Below are 16,652 nucleotides of genomic sequence, written 5' to 3' on the forward strand. Positions count from 1 at the left end.
CAAAATACTAAAATTTGACATTTCAGTATTTCGAGATTGTATAGTGAATTTGTATATTTGTATGTGTATATATATATATATATATATATATATATATATATATATATATATATCTTCTTCTTCTTTCGGCTTTTCCCGGTTAGGGGTCACCACAGCGGATCACCTGTCCACTCATGAATGGCAGTGGAGTTTTACAGTGTCGAGTTGCCAGCCTGGCACCCAACCTTTCACAGAAGGCACACACACACACACACACACACACACACACACACACACACACACACACACACATTCACACCTATATATATCTATATATATATATATATATATATATATATATATATATATATATGTACACCTACACCTAGATAGATAGCTGTATATATCTGTCTGTCTATAGATATGGGGTGGAAAGTTGGCATAATGGTTAAAGTGAATACCTTACAAACAGAAGGTATAGGGTTTGATTTTCACATGGGGTAATTGGGTAAGCTTAAAATGGCCCACAAAAGAAGTTAGCTTAGTACTAATCTATGAACCTATATACTGATAGAGTGTGTGAGAGAGAGAGAGAGAGATAGAGAGAGACAGAAACATCACAGCTGCATAATAGATGCGTTTGTACACACTAAGATGGATTATGTCAAGCTGAATGTATGTAAATTAACAAATCAGTATAAATAGTGCTAACATTGACTTAGACACTTTCACTGTGCAGACATGCGTATATAGCAACATTGTCACCGCTAAGTCTCAGAAAATAGTACAGGATGCCCTTTAACTGAGTGCACATGAAAAGCAAAGAAAGACATGATGTTATAGCATCACCTCTAACCCTGCTAAGATCAGTTTTGTGATTCCTGCATGGAAACAGAAATACAACAGAAGTGTCCAGGGTCAAAAGGGGTAGTTGATAGGTGTTCTCCTTCAGAAAAATAACTTTAGAACACATCTCTGAAACCAGAAAGGTTGACAATTGTAATGTATGTTGCAGGCATCCCTTACCTATTTTCTTACATACAAAAAAATTCAAGAAATGCTGTTTGTTTTAGAGCACAAAGGGGTGGAGCACTATCCTTTCCATTAAGACAAAAGAAGAATGCTGAAAATATCCTTTATTTCCCATATTTTGATGCAGTGCTAAAGTTTTCATTTATTCCTCTGTAAATAAGCATAACTATAGCATTACAATTGCTTAACACCATCTTTTTGGCTGTGACATACTACATTGGTGGATTACAGTTGGCAGAAAAGTAGTACTTTTTTATAACAATAATGTTTCTGTTTGCACTGTCTGAGTTTTTGCTCCATCACAAAATAAGGAATGCAAGCTCTGCAAGTCAGTTACTATCTGACTGATTAACAAAAGTAAGCCTCCTGTGTGTCACCTTTTAATGTGGTAGTAACCTGTGCTATAAACCCTTCTGTCAGAGCAAGGATTTGCTGAAGTTAAGCTGATTCTTGTAACAGTAAGAAGAATTTCTGTGATGATCTGTTAAACCTCATCATCCCAATTTTAGGATTTGCTGTAAAAAAAAAAGTCTTCATGGCAGTAAAAAGGGGCTGTCCTGAAGAATGTTTAGCTAGTTTTTCCACTAAGCTGTAACTACAGAGTTCTGTCTAAAATGGAAAGACTAGGGCCCAAAATCAGAAACTTTACTGGGATGCGTACATGATATGTACAACTCAGAGTAACCTTTTCTGCATTCAAAGAAAGCCCCACCAGAGTGCTTTTGCACAAAGATGTGTAGATTCTGTGTTGGGATGTCTCCTCAGCTATGCTACATGCTAATGAGGCATGCAAGGGAACAAATAGAGAGAGAGGGGCATATGATAATTAGCTGTGTGCTCTTCCTCAGTACTGTCTGCTAGAAGAAAATTAATTTTTTGAGTTGTCTTTTTAGATACTGAATTAGGTGAAGACAAGAACCCTGTAACTGTATTTAAAGTATATGAAAATAATTAAGCCTTTGATTAGTGCAAGTGTGTGTGTGTGTGTGTGTGTGTGTGTGTGTGTGTGTGTGTGTGTGTGTGTGTGTGTGTGCGTGTGTGTGTGTGTGTGTGTGCGCGTGTTTGTGTGTTTATAATATATATATATATATATATATATATATATATATATATATATATATAGATATATATATATATATATATATATATATATGTGTATATATATATATATATATATATATATATATATATATATATATATCTATATATATACATATAAAGAGAGAGAGAGAGATTGAGCAAGCAAATATGAATAAATTGGTGTAGGCAAACTGTCCCTCCAAAATTAGAAGTACAATGCAAAAACAACAAAGGAGGCTCCAGACCACGGCTACTAAAATCATATAAAAGTTTAATCCAAAGTGAGCACTGATGTAGCTCAAGGCTACTTCATCAGACAAAGCTTACATCTAAATGTGCAGTTTATATACCTTCGAGTTAAGTAATCAGTCAATTAAATAACTAACTAGCTTAAAGGCACATAGCCAAATTCATTGACACTAAGTAAACTCAAAATGTAAAACTGCATAAAAAAGCATCTTTCACCTAGTTCATTCATCTAATAGTATATATAGGCTCACAAAAAATAACTATTCAGGATACACCACGAGACACCTTCTTCAACGAAAAGTCTTTATTCAAATAGATATTCCAGTAGATAAACAAATAAGGACAAGTGCTTTCGCTTGCTACTGGCAAGCTTCTTCAGATCAATGTTCATATATTTTTTCCAGTGGTTTTTATAGCAAAGCAGTATCTGCTAATCATATCATTAAGCAATTCATTATGCAATTAAGAGGTATCATTAATTGAATATCTCGTTACTGAGTCAAGCATCTAAAGATCCAAATAGCTGCAGTAATAAACTGAATGCATCTCTTCGCTTGTCTCTATATAATTGAATAAATCACTATGTTGTATCTGTGTTTAAAACCTAGACCTATTACTGGAATTAAAATATTAAAGTAAAATAAGACAAAACGAAACAAAACAAAACAAAACAAATCAGAGCAATCTGGGATACATATGACTGAATGGCACTTCAGAGTTAGTGAATATATCAATTAATACATTCCTATTAGCTAGAAATTCTAATACTTTTCTTGACATAAATACAAATTGGAAATGTCACTAAACTATCTCATATAAATGCTAATTAATTCATCATCGTGGGTCTTCTATATGATCCCAAGACTATTTCATGCACTTACAAACTGAATTTTCATAGCTTCGTGGTATCTAGTGTATTATCGCGTTTAATGTACTAAAGCTCACGCTATTACTTCTGTGGCTGCTAAAAGAAGCACTATCACATAGCCTTCGTGTACAAAATTATACCAACTCATGCTAGAATATGTATATAAAAATGCCAAATATATGTAAATAAATAAATAAATAAATATATATCTGTGCATAAAAATTCATAAAAATTCATAAAAGTTCAATAAATTCATGATTCAATGTATCTATCAATTGACGGATGAGAGGCTAGCTGACTTCCATCTGGCCTAGAATAAATATTTCTGTAAAGAACGACCTAACTAAACTCTTTGAGCCTCAATCTCATGTATATATAAAGTGCAATGTGCTGATTAACCTAGATCGCTGAGTGTCAAATTTTTAAAAACATCCCAAATGAGTATATATGTTGCAAAGATCGTGTGCCTGGAAAAAATTGCTCGTGGTGTTATTCAAGAACTCCCAACCATACCTGTTTACCCCATTAATTGCCTAGAAGGGTGGAGCGTGATGTATTTGCTTAATTTCTGCTCTAAAGTTAGTTTTAATGAGAATATTAATCAACTCCTGCACAAGGGAGCATCTCATCATTGTTGTCCCATATTGATTCTACTATATAAGTGTATAGAGTTTAAATGTTCTCATACAATCTAAAAATATTCGTGAACATGATGAACTCTTATCTTGATGGAATGTTTCGGTGATGAGCTAGTTTTGTATTTGTATTACTGTGTTTTATTCAAAAGGAGCTTCTCCTCACTTTCTATCCCATGCTTACTCTGCTTTATAAATGCAAACCGCTCAAAGATCCTATTGCAATATAAATATATTCAGGAGAATGATATATTCTTGCCGAGTTTGAATGTTTCAGTAATGTGCTAGATGTATCTCCTGTATTTTATGACTATCTGAAGTTCTAGTGTTAAATTATTAAAAAATGTATTAAAATGACAAAAATACTAAGAGTATTCTCAGAGTCTAAAACTAGTGTGTATAAGATTGTGCTGGCATAGACACCAAGTCAAACCCATTTCCTCAGTTTATTCTAGGAATGGTTTTATTGATAAATAATTATTTATGCCCGGGGTTCTATGTGCTCCGGATCTAAAGATCCATTCCATCTCTAACTTGGCTAATGCTCTCTCATTATCACCAAGTCTTGGGCTAATTTTGATGTGTTGTAGTACTCTAAACTTAAATTTGTGCATAGGATTCAAACTGATATGCTTGGCTAATGCGTTCAGCTCATTTTGTTTGCATATATCGTATATGTGATTGTATATACGCTCTCTCAGTTTCCTCTTAGTGAGGCCGACGTAGAAAGCAGAGCATGAATCGCAATTAGCCATGTAAACTAGGTTCGTGGTCTCACAGTTAGTAAAACTTCTGGGTGTGAAATAAAAATGTCCATCTGGGTGTTCATATTCCTGTATAGAATTGATGTGTTGGCACATGCTGCATTGATTGCATGGAAACGTTCCTATTTTGTCAAATGTTCTATCTTGTGTGTAAGGGGTGACATTAGAATTACAAGAAAATATTGTTTTCAGATTGTCACAAGTCCTGAAAACAAAGCTCGGTCTATCACCTACTATTCCCCTTGTATCAGCTGTAATCCCAAGAATGTTCCAGTGTTTGGTTATAATCTTCTTAATTTCATGTATATCATTTGTGTATTTTAATACAAAATTAACTGTAGTGTTCTGCCTATGGTAAGTAGAGAGATGACCATTCTCTACTTCCTTAGATCTTGTCTTAATCCTCCCTGGAATAGTATGTCTATTATCATCAGGTATAACGCAATTCCTCATGTCTTTAACTAACTTACTTTTGTAACCTCTGGCTATGAACAGTCTCTCCATATTATCCGCTTCTATTTTCAGTGTATCTGTGTCCTTACATAGCCTGGTTAACCTCTAAAATTGTCCTTTCATGATACCTGTAAACATGTATCTCGGGTGCATGCTGCTATATTCCAAGAGAGTGTTCCTCCAGCAGGCTTTTCTAAACAGTCTGAAGGACAATTTGTCATTGATATCATAAAAAAGAGTTAGATCTAAGAAATATATGAACATTGATCTGAAGAAGCTTGCCAGCAGCAAGCGAAAGCGCTTATCCTTAATTGTTTATCTACTGGAATATCTATTTGAATAAAGACTTTTCGTTGAAGAAGGTGTCTCGTGGTGTATCCTGAATAGTTATTTTTTGTGATTTTGTGACTACGCTTGCTACAGGATACTTCAGGGAGCTGTGCGGCAATTGAGTTTTCTTTTTGAGTATATATAGGCTGCAAAAATAATGAATACATATCAAAAAACATATCAAGAAACAATTCAAGAAACATTTACCTAGTACATGGGCCTATCTGAAGATGCATATACATATTATAAAAACATATATTGTTACTATAAAATGTTTTCATTCAGAATGCATGGAATATATAATAAAATAAATACACGAGTTATCTGGCCACTGTTATTTGATGCCTCTATCCATTAGTACTGGTTTAATACAAATTTTATCATTGATGTCCTAACCAACATTGGCTTGCAGCCTGATTATCCATTCAAGTTCCTTGACTTCGACTTTATTCTTAATACCACCCCCTCTAATACTGCATCTGACCATATCTATCACTAAAAACTTGAAGTGATGGTCATTACCACATAACATGGTATGCTTCATCAGGGCATTGGTATCTATTTGACTAGAGATGTCATAGAGGTGTTCCTTCATGCGATCACGTAGTCTACATGTCATCATCCCTACATAGAAACAGCCACATAATACACAGATGGCTAGGTACACTAAATTAATAGTATTGCAATGTGCTGTCAATTTAAACATATATACCCTCCCTGAATCAGGGTGTGTGAACTTCCCTGTACTGTCAAGAAAGTCACAGAAACTGCACTTCCCACATGGATGTGTACCAAATACCACTTCCTCTTCAGAGTTAGTTGATTCACGACTAAGTCATGGCCACATAATATTCTTTTTAAACACTTCTTATTCTTATAGACGTATCTAGGTCTTTCCCCCACGATTCCTTTCACCTTGTCATCTGCACATAAGATATTCCAGTTCTTATCAAAAATCCTTTGTAATAACTGTGCATTGCTAGAATAATCTCACTGTGTTGTTTCTATACTTCGGTGCTATGGAAGAGGGTTCCTGTTTAGAGAAGTATGGGGTAATATCTACTTCTCTTCTGTTGCTAATATCCATTGTCGCTTGAGAAATTTCTGTCTCACTATAGCCTATCTCCAGGAATCTATCTTTCATATCCATAAACTCCCTTTCAAATTTCATATCATTAGTTATTAACCTGGAGGTTCTCACCCCTTGCCCTCTAATTACATTTTTAAAGATGTGCTTGGGGAGCATACTTTGTCTGTGCAAATAAGAATGTCTGTAACATTCCTTTCTATATATCCCAGTATCAAATTGATTGTTGTTTTTTATGACATCCAGGAAATCAATTGTGGACAATAAACTTTTCATTGTAAATTGTAAAAATTGTGTACTGTTACCTAATTTAACAAAAAAGGGGCTGCACATTTGATGTAAGCTTTGTCTGATGAAGTAGCCTTGAGCTACTAAAGCGCTCACTTTGGATTAAACGTTTATATGTTTTTAATAGCCGTGGTCTGGAGCCTCCTTTGTTGTTTTTGCAATATATATATATATATATATATATATATATATATATATATATATGTATGTGTGTGTGTGTGTGTGTGTGTATGTATATATATATATATATATATATATATATATATATATATATATATATATATATATATATGTGTGTGTGTGTGTGTGTGTGTGTGTGTGTGTGTGTGTGTGTGTATCTCTATACATTTATCTACAACCCCCTTTCCCATTTTTGTACATGGAGTTGGAGTGTCACTTTAACAGTGACAATTATCCAGAGCCAAAGTTCACACCACTGGGTGAGAACCTCCTCACCCCCATACAACATGGTTTCTGACCACATCATAGCACCACTACAGCTCTTACCTCCTTTACTCATTCAATTTCTTCACCTCTTGATAATACTAAATTAGTCTCCTGCCTGTTACTTGACCTCTCTAAAGCCTTTGACACTGTATCCCATAATCTACTTCTCTCTAAACTAGCTTCTTTCAACCTCTGAAACTCCACACTAGGCTGGTTCTCTTGTTACCTACCTAACTGGCTACAATCTGTTAAATGAACTCTGCCACCTCTCCTTTTCTCTCTGTTCAAACTGGGGTTCCCCAAGGCTCCATCCTGGAGCCGCTCTTATTCAATATCTTTACCACTCTTGCCCCAACTCCACCTTGATTCAATATGCTGATGACTCTACTATCATCACCATTTCTGACACTCTTCCTCACCTACTCACCCTCACTCAAGAATCTCTGCATTCTGTTGAAAAATGGCTCACTGCTAACCAACTTCTACTTAATCCTAACAAAACTAATCTCCTACTCTTCTTGCACAAATCTCTCCAACACCTCAAATCCTCCTTCTCTGTCTCCTCTCTAAATAACACTTCTGTCAAACTTGAATCATGTACTAAACTCCTTGGGGTTTCCATAGATGATGAACTTAAATTTGACATCCACATCAATAACTGTATCAAAACGACACCCCAAAAACTAGGGCTACTGTACATGAATAAAAAATTCCTAACTGCTGAATCTAAGCAGTTTCTAGATCAAGCCTACCTACTTCCCACCCTACTGTATGCTGCCTCAGTCTTTACCCACTTACAGAAAAACCTGATTTCCAAACTTGAACTCATCTATAATAAAATAGCTAAATTTGCCAGTGGTCTCCATTATTGAACACACCACTGCCTTTCCTTAAAAAAACTTTACTGGCTAGAACTTCAACACCAACTCCTCCTGCCACAGCTCCACCTGACCCACTCTATCCTTCAGCAACCCCTATCTTGTCCATCTCTGGCAAATCTTATCCCCCCTATATCCCTAAGTGTGACATATGTAGCTCTGACCAACTCTTGCTGCATATTTCAAAACCCAACAAATCCATTGGTAAAATACATTACAGCCACGCTGTCACCTTTGCCTGGAACAAACTTCCACTCCAACTATGGTCACTTGACAATACCCACAGCTTTAGGATAGCATTAAAGCAATTCCTGCAGTCCTCCTGGATCTGCTCCTGGAATGACCCTACCTGAAAATCTTTCCTCCTTGGCTCTACCATAACCACTAACCCCTTCCCCCTCTCTCTTATACCTTACTTGCTGAGTATCTTAACTTTCTGATCACACTGCCTTCTCCACTAACTGCCCTCCTACCAGTCCCCTATCTCATCTACTCCTCTAGACTTTCCTAGTTCCATAACTACTTCACATTTATTGGACTGTCTTGCTGACTTCTTTGTCTTGACCCCTAGTCTTCCTAATTAGTGCATTGCCATTCCTATTGAATGCACTTGTATGTCTCTTACTTTGTCTTGATTTATTAGCTCATAGCTATGTATAATTGACTATGTATAGTGCCCAAACATACCGTCCTCTATTATTGAAACTTTGACTATATTATGAAATTTTTCGCTGTATGGCAAACTTTGTATTTGGAGCCTTTCTGCTCGGGTATCTGTTGAAAAAGGGCATCCTGCCCAGTCAGACTAACCTGGTTAGCAAATGTCAAATAAAATAAATAAATAAAATAAATTATTCATAACACACTTTTCAAATTCAGATGTCAGTGTATGAATGAGTAAATGGAGCAGCCATGAAATGCCTTTTTTTGCTCAGAAACCATGTTTGCCCAAACCCAAACATATTGTGTCCAAAACCGTCACCTTAAAATGTTGTCACTGCACTTAAATTATATGCATGCAGTATACTTGAATATAAATGTCTGTCATCTAAAGGTTGCCAAAAATGTTTCCTACTGTTGTATATTCTGTACTTTAAAAACAATATCACTTGATTTTTTTTACAACTGATTCTTTTAAAACGCTGTCTAACAATAAACCCATGATTTGCTGAAAGCTACCCACTTTAGAAACTACAATTCTTTGTAGTTGCATAATGGTTCTTTTAATGTATAAATTTTACACATCATCTTAACTTAAGAAGCCCAAAGAATCACCTCCTTCAGAAGTTCAAACAATTCATAGTTCCACATCCTTGGCTCATTAAAAAAAAAAACAACTACTGCCAGTTGGAGGATGGCTTCCAGCAGACAGTATTTCAATTCCACCCTTCAGCTAAAAAGTCACCTCCTTTTAGACAACATCCAGCCAATCAGGCCCCATTTTTGTGCTCTACTTCAACCTTCCTTCCTTCTTTCTTTGTTATTATGTAACAAACTGCATGGAGTTGCTAAAGTTTATATCTTGCACAAAGTGTTACAGGTTTTAGTTTTAAAATAAACATGGTTTTCTCTTATAAACTGTAGCAAGCAGAAATATATTTTTTTGACATTTAAACTGTAGCAAACTGCTTGCTGCAGTTTCAATCACACACGGAGTGCTACATTACTAAGGTTTGACCACACATGCTTTTTAAAGCCAGTATGCATTAAACGGCTATTAAGATTGGCACTAGATCACCACTACTGTATTTTCTTTCTCATACTTAAGTATTGCAGATACTCCCATTCCTGTTTTAAGTTATAATGTCTATTAGAATTCTTTTTTTCTAAATATAGCACATTTTCATCATGTCTTAGACAAATTATAAGAAGGAATGGGAAATAGTGTTAACAAATTAGAACCTGAAAAAGTTGTAACCTGATAAACATGTATTTTCCTGGCTAAACGCTACTTAGGAGAAACTAAATGAATGCAGAAAATAGGAATAAAAGGGCACACCAGAGATGTAAGAATTAAAAATCTGTCAAGTCCAGTGACTGCACATGCATTACTAGAACATGGTGGTAGTTTTGATTATTTCAGTTTTTGTAGTAAAATCCTTATAAAGTTATACTGACAACTTGGTTTCCAGGTGGAATTAGAAACATTAGAAGCTAGGTTATTTCTAAAAAAAAAACACTGTAACACCTAGGGGCATGGATTTAGATGTTTCCTTGCAGTATAGATGTGTCACATAATAAGGTTTTGTCATGTAACACTTATATAAGTGTTACATGTTAACAGATGTTGTCATTCAGTATATGATTTGTTGGCTCACAGGACCTTTTGATTGTGTGTGTGTGTCTTTAAGAAGCTAATGTTATATATATATATATATATATATATATATATATATATATATATATATATATATATATGTATAGAATATTGTTTAGTAATAATAGCTTTTTCTACCAGAGAAGGTAGAAGATGATGCACCACAGAGTAAGGTGGCAATTTTGTCTATAAGTTTTATTCCTATTTGCATAACAGATGTGTGCATATACTTTCACCAGTTTGTGAAGTATGTTATATGTGTTAGGGAGTGGGCAATTCTGTTCATCTTGTGGTCTAACAAATTCTACTGTCCATCTTGGTAGCCTGCAAGCCCTGCTATAACTGCCCTGGAATATGCATATGCACTTCTGAGCATGAGCTATTTCCAAACCACAAAGGTCACCATTTGCATTGCTGTAACTTTAGACTTTTTATGATCTGGATTCTGAATTCTTAAAGGTGCCACCATTTCAGCAAGCCATGTCACCCCAGGATGAACAAGCCACCATTGGCATCTAACTCATGTCCTCCCACATACACTACCTACAGATCCAGTGTGCTGCTAGTCAAACATAGGTCATCTGGTTATCTGATCTGCGCTCAGGGCTTCATCTCTTTAAGTCTTGGGGTTAGGGCTAGTCCCTTTGCATTTTTACTGAATTTTGTGTGGCCAGTTTTTACTCTGTATCTGGACTTGGAGTGTTTCCTTTCTTGTCTGGCTTGAATATGATGCTAAATATTTTTTCAGAATGTTCTGGAATATCTAAACCATAATTCTGTGTACTCAAACTTTAACTTAATTATATTTATAATAGTATATTTTTCTGAATTTCACTGTTTGTAAGTTTGGATAACATATACAAAGAACTCTCAAGCAGTAATACATTGTTACATGAGTTTCTGCTGTTACCTAATTCAGGTTGGTAAAAATATATTTCTTGATCACTTTATTAGAACTTTTTACAGAATTACACCTGATGAACTTAAAACACGCAAACAAAAAGTTGATCTAAAATGTAAATAAATACAGTACTCTGAGTTCATTTCACTCCCACAGTATAATGTTACTAACATTAGAATCCGTTTAGAACATCCTGGTTCTCCCTTTGACAATATGTTGTACACCTGCAATAAGGGTTTAAAATAAGGTGCAACTGTACTAATAACAACTGGAGCTTGAGTAAGCTTACCCGTCTCATCTACTACTAATGACTAGACAAAAACTGTTTATCTCAATGCTTCTTGACTGATGCATGCTTTTTTTGGTGGTGTCGTCTTTTTTATGAATTACTGATATTTTTATAGATTTAAATGAAAAATCCAACTAAATAAGAAGGCATGGACAGCCTGATAAGTATGCTAAAGTGAGATTTGATAATCTGCTAACATTAGAACGCATCATATGGTTTCTTTGAAACTTCATCAGTAAAAAGAGACATCTTGCATGTAGATAAAGAAGTTGCCTCTGAGAAATACAAGGAGGTTATTTCAAAAGATAAGCTAGTTGTCATTTTTGAACAGTGACCATTATAGCCATTGACATGGAGGCATTTAATAAAATATCACAGATCCACATGTGCACATGCAAAGAAATGTAATTGAGTAGTTAACACACAATCAAACAACCACTTATCAATGTTAGACAGACCATATTCAAATGAATTAAGTGAAGGACAGCCAGCCCACAGTGAAGGATCAGCTCTTCAAATATTTTTGAAAATCCTCTTTGCTAGAAGTGAGGGATGAATAAAGAGTGGTGGGAGGAGGAAGAACAAGGTGCAAGGTGCTGCATTGTCAGTCAGAACCATTGAAGTATGCACATTGTTTCTGTGTAAAATGAGCTTCAGAAAGACTAATTGCAAAAGAGCCGTAACATATTACATATGCATACCATATTCTGACAGCTGATTGAGACCTGACAGAGATTATGAGATGGCCCCAGCTATAGCACAGCTGCATAGTACAATGATGTGCACTAATGAAAGTAACATTTGGTAACCACATTATGTTTGGACATATAAGAATAAGAATACCTGACTCTGGCTAATAAATGTTTTTCGTTATAGTTACGGCCACTGTAGATGACATTGTGAACAATGTAACATAAATATAACAGAAGAGAATGCATAAAGTGATAGAGGCTTGTCTGTCATTAATAGGGGAAGAAAAACCTAACACATCTGTGTCATCCTTTCATCAGTAAAGTCTATCTGGCATAAACTATTGGCATATGACATCATCCCCTATGAGGATGGTGACCAACGACTGATTAGTGACCTGAGTGCCAGCTCAGAGAAAGTAGACTTGAACAGATGCTGGCCAAGCTACCTACACTAGTGAGAGGAAGGAGGTTTCTCTGGTATTTTATCACTCTGAAGAGGAAGCTAAGGACCAACACAGTGCCTGACATGCACAAATGTAAATGAGGTGGAGGCTGGGGTCTTAGAGCATCTTGTCCAGAAATGCATATGCATGTATGATGATTGGGGAGAGATGGGCGAAGGCTGCTAGCCTAGTCAAATAGAATTTGATACATAATTCTATCAACTGTATAAATAAATGTAAAATACATATGTTTTCTTGATAATAAATGTAAAATACAGGCATGTTTCTTGAGTTTAAAGAATAATGTGAAATGTGGAACTGCAAAATATGTGACAACATTGCACTCTACTGGCCCAGTGAAGCATGTTGTGACCCTTTCATGTTAGAATTGGGCTCCACTCTGGCTGGATGAAGGTTTCATGCCCATTAATTTAGGCTAAAGGTTATGACCAGAATTTAGATGTGGAAGGTGCTTTATTGCTCTAGTTTCTGTTAGAATATGCATGTGAAATGTCTTCTGTTGTACATTTCTGCGCTGGTGTTAGATTGCTAAATAATGCAGTTTGTTTGCCTGGGAAAACCTAAGTGTCAAAAATGATGTAATTTGAGGAGGGACCCAGCAAACATGCTTGTTAGTAATGTTTAAATACTATTTCTCAGAAGAGACTGGAAGCATTTTGACTTTGGACATCCAGCTTATCAGTACTCTGCCTTGTGCTTACATGTAAGTTTTAGCACTGTGATTTCTTGTAGGAATAGTTAAAGCTAGTAAAGATTAATTAGATATTTTCCTTTGAAATCAGACCTGGCCTACTGTACTATTTTAAGCTTCTGTGTGATCACTTTTTGCAGGTCATATGGGCATAAAACGTACAAAGAGGCATGTTATACAAAACTTCTATTGACCTGGAATTTCCAGAGATGTAACAAGGTACTGCAGGACCTGTGAGCAGTGCCAAAAGGTAGGCAAGGCAGGAGACAAGGTGAGAGCTATTTTGATGCCTTTGCCTGTGATAGAGGAGCCATTTCAGAGGGTAGCTATGGATATTGTGGGTCCTCTGAGTACTCCAAGTTCCTCAGGGAAAAAGTATATCCTAGTGATTGTAGATTATGCTACACGATACCCTGAGGCGGTGGATTTGTCCTCCATTGAGGCCGAGAAGGTGGCAGATGCTTTGCTAGAGATTTTCAGCAGGGTAGGTTTCCCAAAGGAAATACTGTCTGACAGAGGTGCCAATTTTATCTCTGACCTGCTAGCTTGTCTGTGGAAGTCTTGTGGGGTGAAGCACATGAAGAACACCACCTACCATCCCCAGACTAATGGTCTTGTTGAGAAGTTAAAATCTACAATCAAGTTCATGCTACGGGCATTTGCAGATCAGTTTAAGAGGGAGTGGGACAAATATTTGCCCCATCTGTTGTTTGCTTACAGAGATGTTCCCCAGGAATCCACAGGTTTTTCACCCTTTGAGTTGCTGTATGTGCATAGGGTGAGGGGACCTCTAGATTTAATTCGAGATGAGTGGGAAGGTGAGTTTGAGTCTCACAAGGAGTCTGTTGTGGCATATGTCCTGAATCTCAAAACAAGGCACAGGGAACTCATGGGCCTGGCCCAGGAGAACCTGGCAGAAGCCCAACAACAGAAAAAGGTGTGGTATGACAGGAATGCTCGAACTAGAGAGTATGCTGTAGGGCAGCAGGTGATGGTTATCATTCCTGTTAGACATAACAAGTTGCAGGCAGCCTGGGAGGGACCCTACAAGGTGGTAAGAAAGGTAAGTGATGTTAACTATATGGTGGAAGTGCTAGGCAGTCAGCAGTGGCACAAATTGTACTATGTTAACATGATGAAACCTTACCATGATAGGGAGGCCCTTGTGCTGGGCATTTGCAGTGGATTGCAGGAGGAGTCTGAGAGAGATCTTGTGACTGATCTCCTCCTTGAGGCTCAGGCTGACACCTCGGTGGAAGGGGTAGCAATATCCCAGCAGCTATCTCCTACCCAGGTTTGAGAAATCTGTGCAGTGTTGCAGGAGTTTGGGGACATGTTCACCGGGAAACCAGTGAGCACCCACCTGGTGCAGAACCAGGTGGATACAGGACCCCAAAGGCCTATCAGGCAGGCCCCTTATAGGGTGCCTGAGAGAGTCAAACAGTCTCTGAGGAAAGTGGTACATGAGATGTTGGAACTAGGGGTGATTCAAGAGTCCACCAGTCCCTGGGCCTCACCAGTGGTACTGGTGCCATAGAAGGATGGCAGCACCAGGTTCTGTGTGGATTACAGGAAATTAAATAGTCACACAGAGTCAGATGCTTACCTCTGTCCTAGACCAGCTGGGTGGCACTAAGTATCTTATAACCATTGATCTTACCAAGGGTTACTGGCAGGTGCCCTTGACTCCCAGTGCTAGAGAGAAGTCAGCCTTTGTGACTCCTTTTGGCTTATACAAGTTCACAAAGATGCCCTTTGGGATGAAGAATGCCCCAGCAACTTTCCAGATGTTGATAGATCATATCTTAGCAGGAGCAGGAGGGTTTGCCCTTGCTTACATGGATGGTATTGCTATCTACAGCCATTCCTGGCAAGAGCACCTTCAGCATGTCAGGGCAGTGCTGGGCAGACTACAGAGGGCAAGATTGACCATTAAGCCGAGCAAATGTCAGGTGGGTATAGCAGAGGTCTCCTACCTAGGACATAGAGTGGGGAGTGGTAAGATAAGGCCAGAAACTGCCAAAGTGAAAGCTATTCAGGCATGGCCTGTACCTGTTACCAAAAAGCAAGTGACGGCATTATTAGGGACAGCAGGGTACTTCAGAAAGTGTGTCCCCAATTATAGTACCATAGCTGATCCCCCTCACAATCCTAACGAGGAATAACAGGCCAGATAAGGTAGTGTGGACCCCAGCATGTGAGCAGGCATTTCAGAAGCTTAAGGAAACTTTGGGAGGACCCCCTGTGTTAGCCAGTCCAGACTGCAGCAAAGACTTTGTTGTGCAGGTGGATGCTTCAAACTATGGGGTGGGGGCTGTACTTAGCCAGATTTCTTCAGAGGGAGAAGAGCACCCAGTGGTTTATCTCAGTCATAGGCTCCAACCCAGGGAGGAATGCTATGCAGCGGTAGAAAAGGAATGTCTAGCCATAGTGTGGGCACTACAAAAACTTCAGCCTTATCTGTATGGATGAAAATTCACTGTGATGACAGATCCCAACCCACTAACATGGTTAAACAGAGCCAATCAGCAAAATGCCAAGTTGCTAAGATGGAGTCTGAGGTTGCAAGCATATGATATGTCAGTGCAGCACCACAGTGGGAGTAGCAATGCCAATGCAGATGGGCTCTCAATACAGGGAATGGGGTGAGGTACACCCAGATAGACCTGACACTCTCAAGTGATATTTATCAAGGGGTACTTGAAAAACTTACTTGAGTTCCCCAGGGGGGAGAGATGTGACAATTGAGGAGAGATAGACGAAGGCTGCCAGCCTAGTCAAATAGAATTTGACACATAATTCTATCAACTGTAAAAATAAATGTAAAATACAGGCATGTTTCTTGAGTGTAAAGAATACTGTGAAATGTGGAACTGCAAAATATGTGACAACATTGCACTCTATTGGCCCAGTGAAGCATGTTGTGATACTTTCAGGTTAGAATTCGGCTCCACTGCGGCTGGATGAAGGTTTCATGCCCATTGTTTTAGGCTAACGTTTATGACCAGAATTTAGATGTGGAAGGTGCTTTATTGCTCTAGTTTCTGTTAGAATATACATGTGAGATGTCTTCTGTTGTTGTAAGTTTCTGTGCATGTGTTAGATTGCTAAATAATGCAGTTTGTTTTCCTGGGAAAACCTAGGTGTCAAAATGATGTAATTTGGGGAGGGGCCCAGCAAGTATGTTTGTCAGTAATGTTTTTATACT

This window comes from Protopterus annectens, chromosome 8.part1, assembly GCF_019279795.1.
Source record: "Protopterus annectens isolate FY-2018-M chromosome 8.part1, PAN1.0, whole genome shotgun sequence".
Lineage (NCBI taxonomy): Eukaryota > Metazoa > Chordata > Ceratodontiformes > Protopteridae > Protopterus > Protopterus annectens.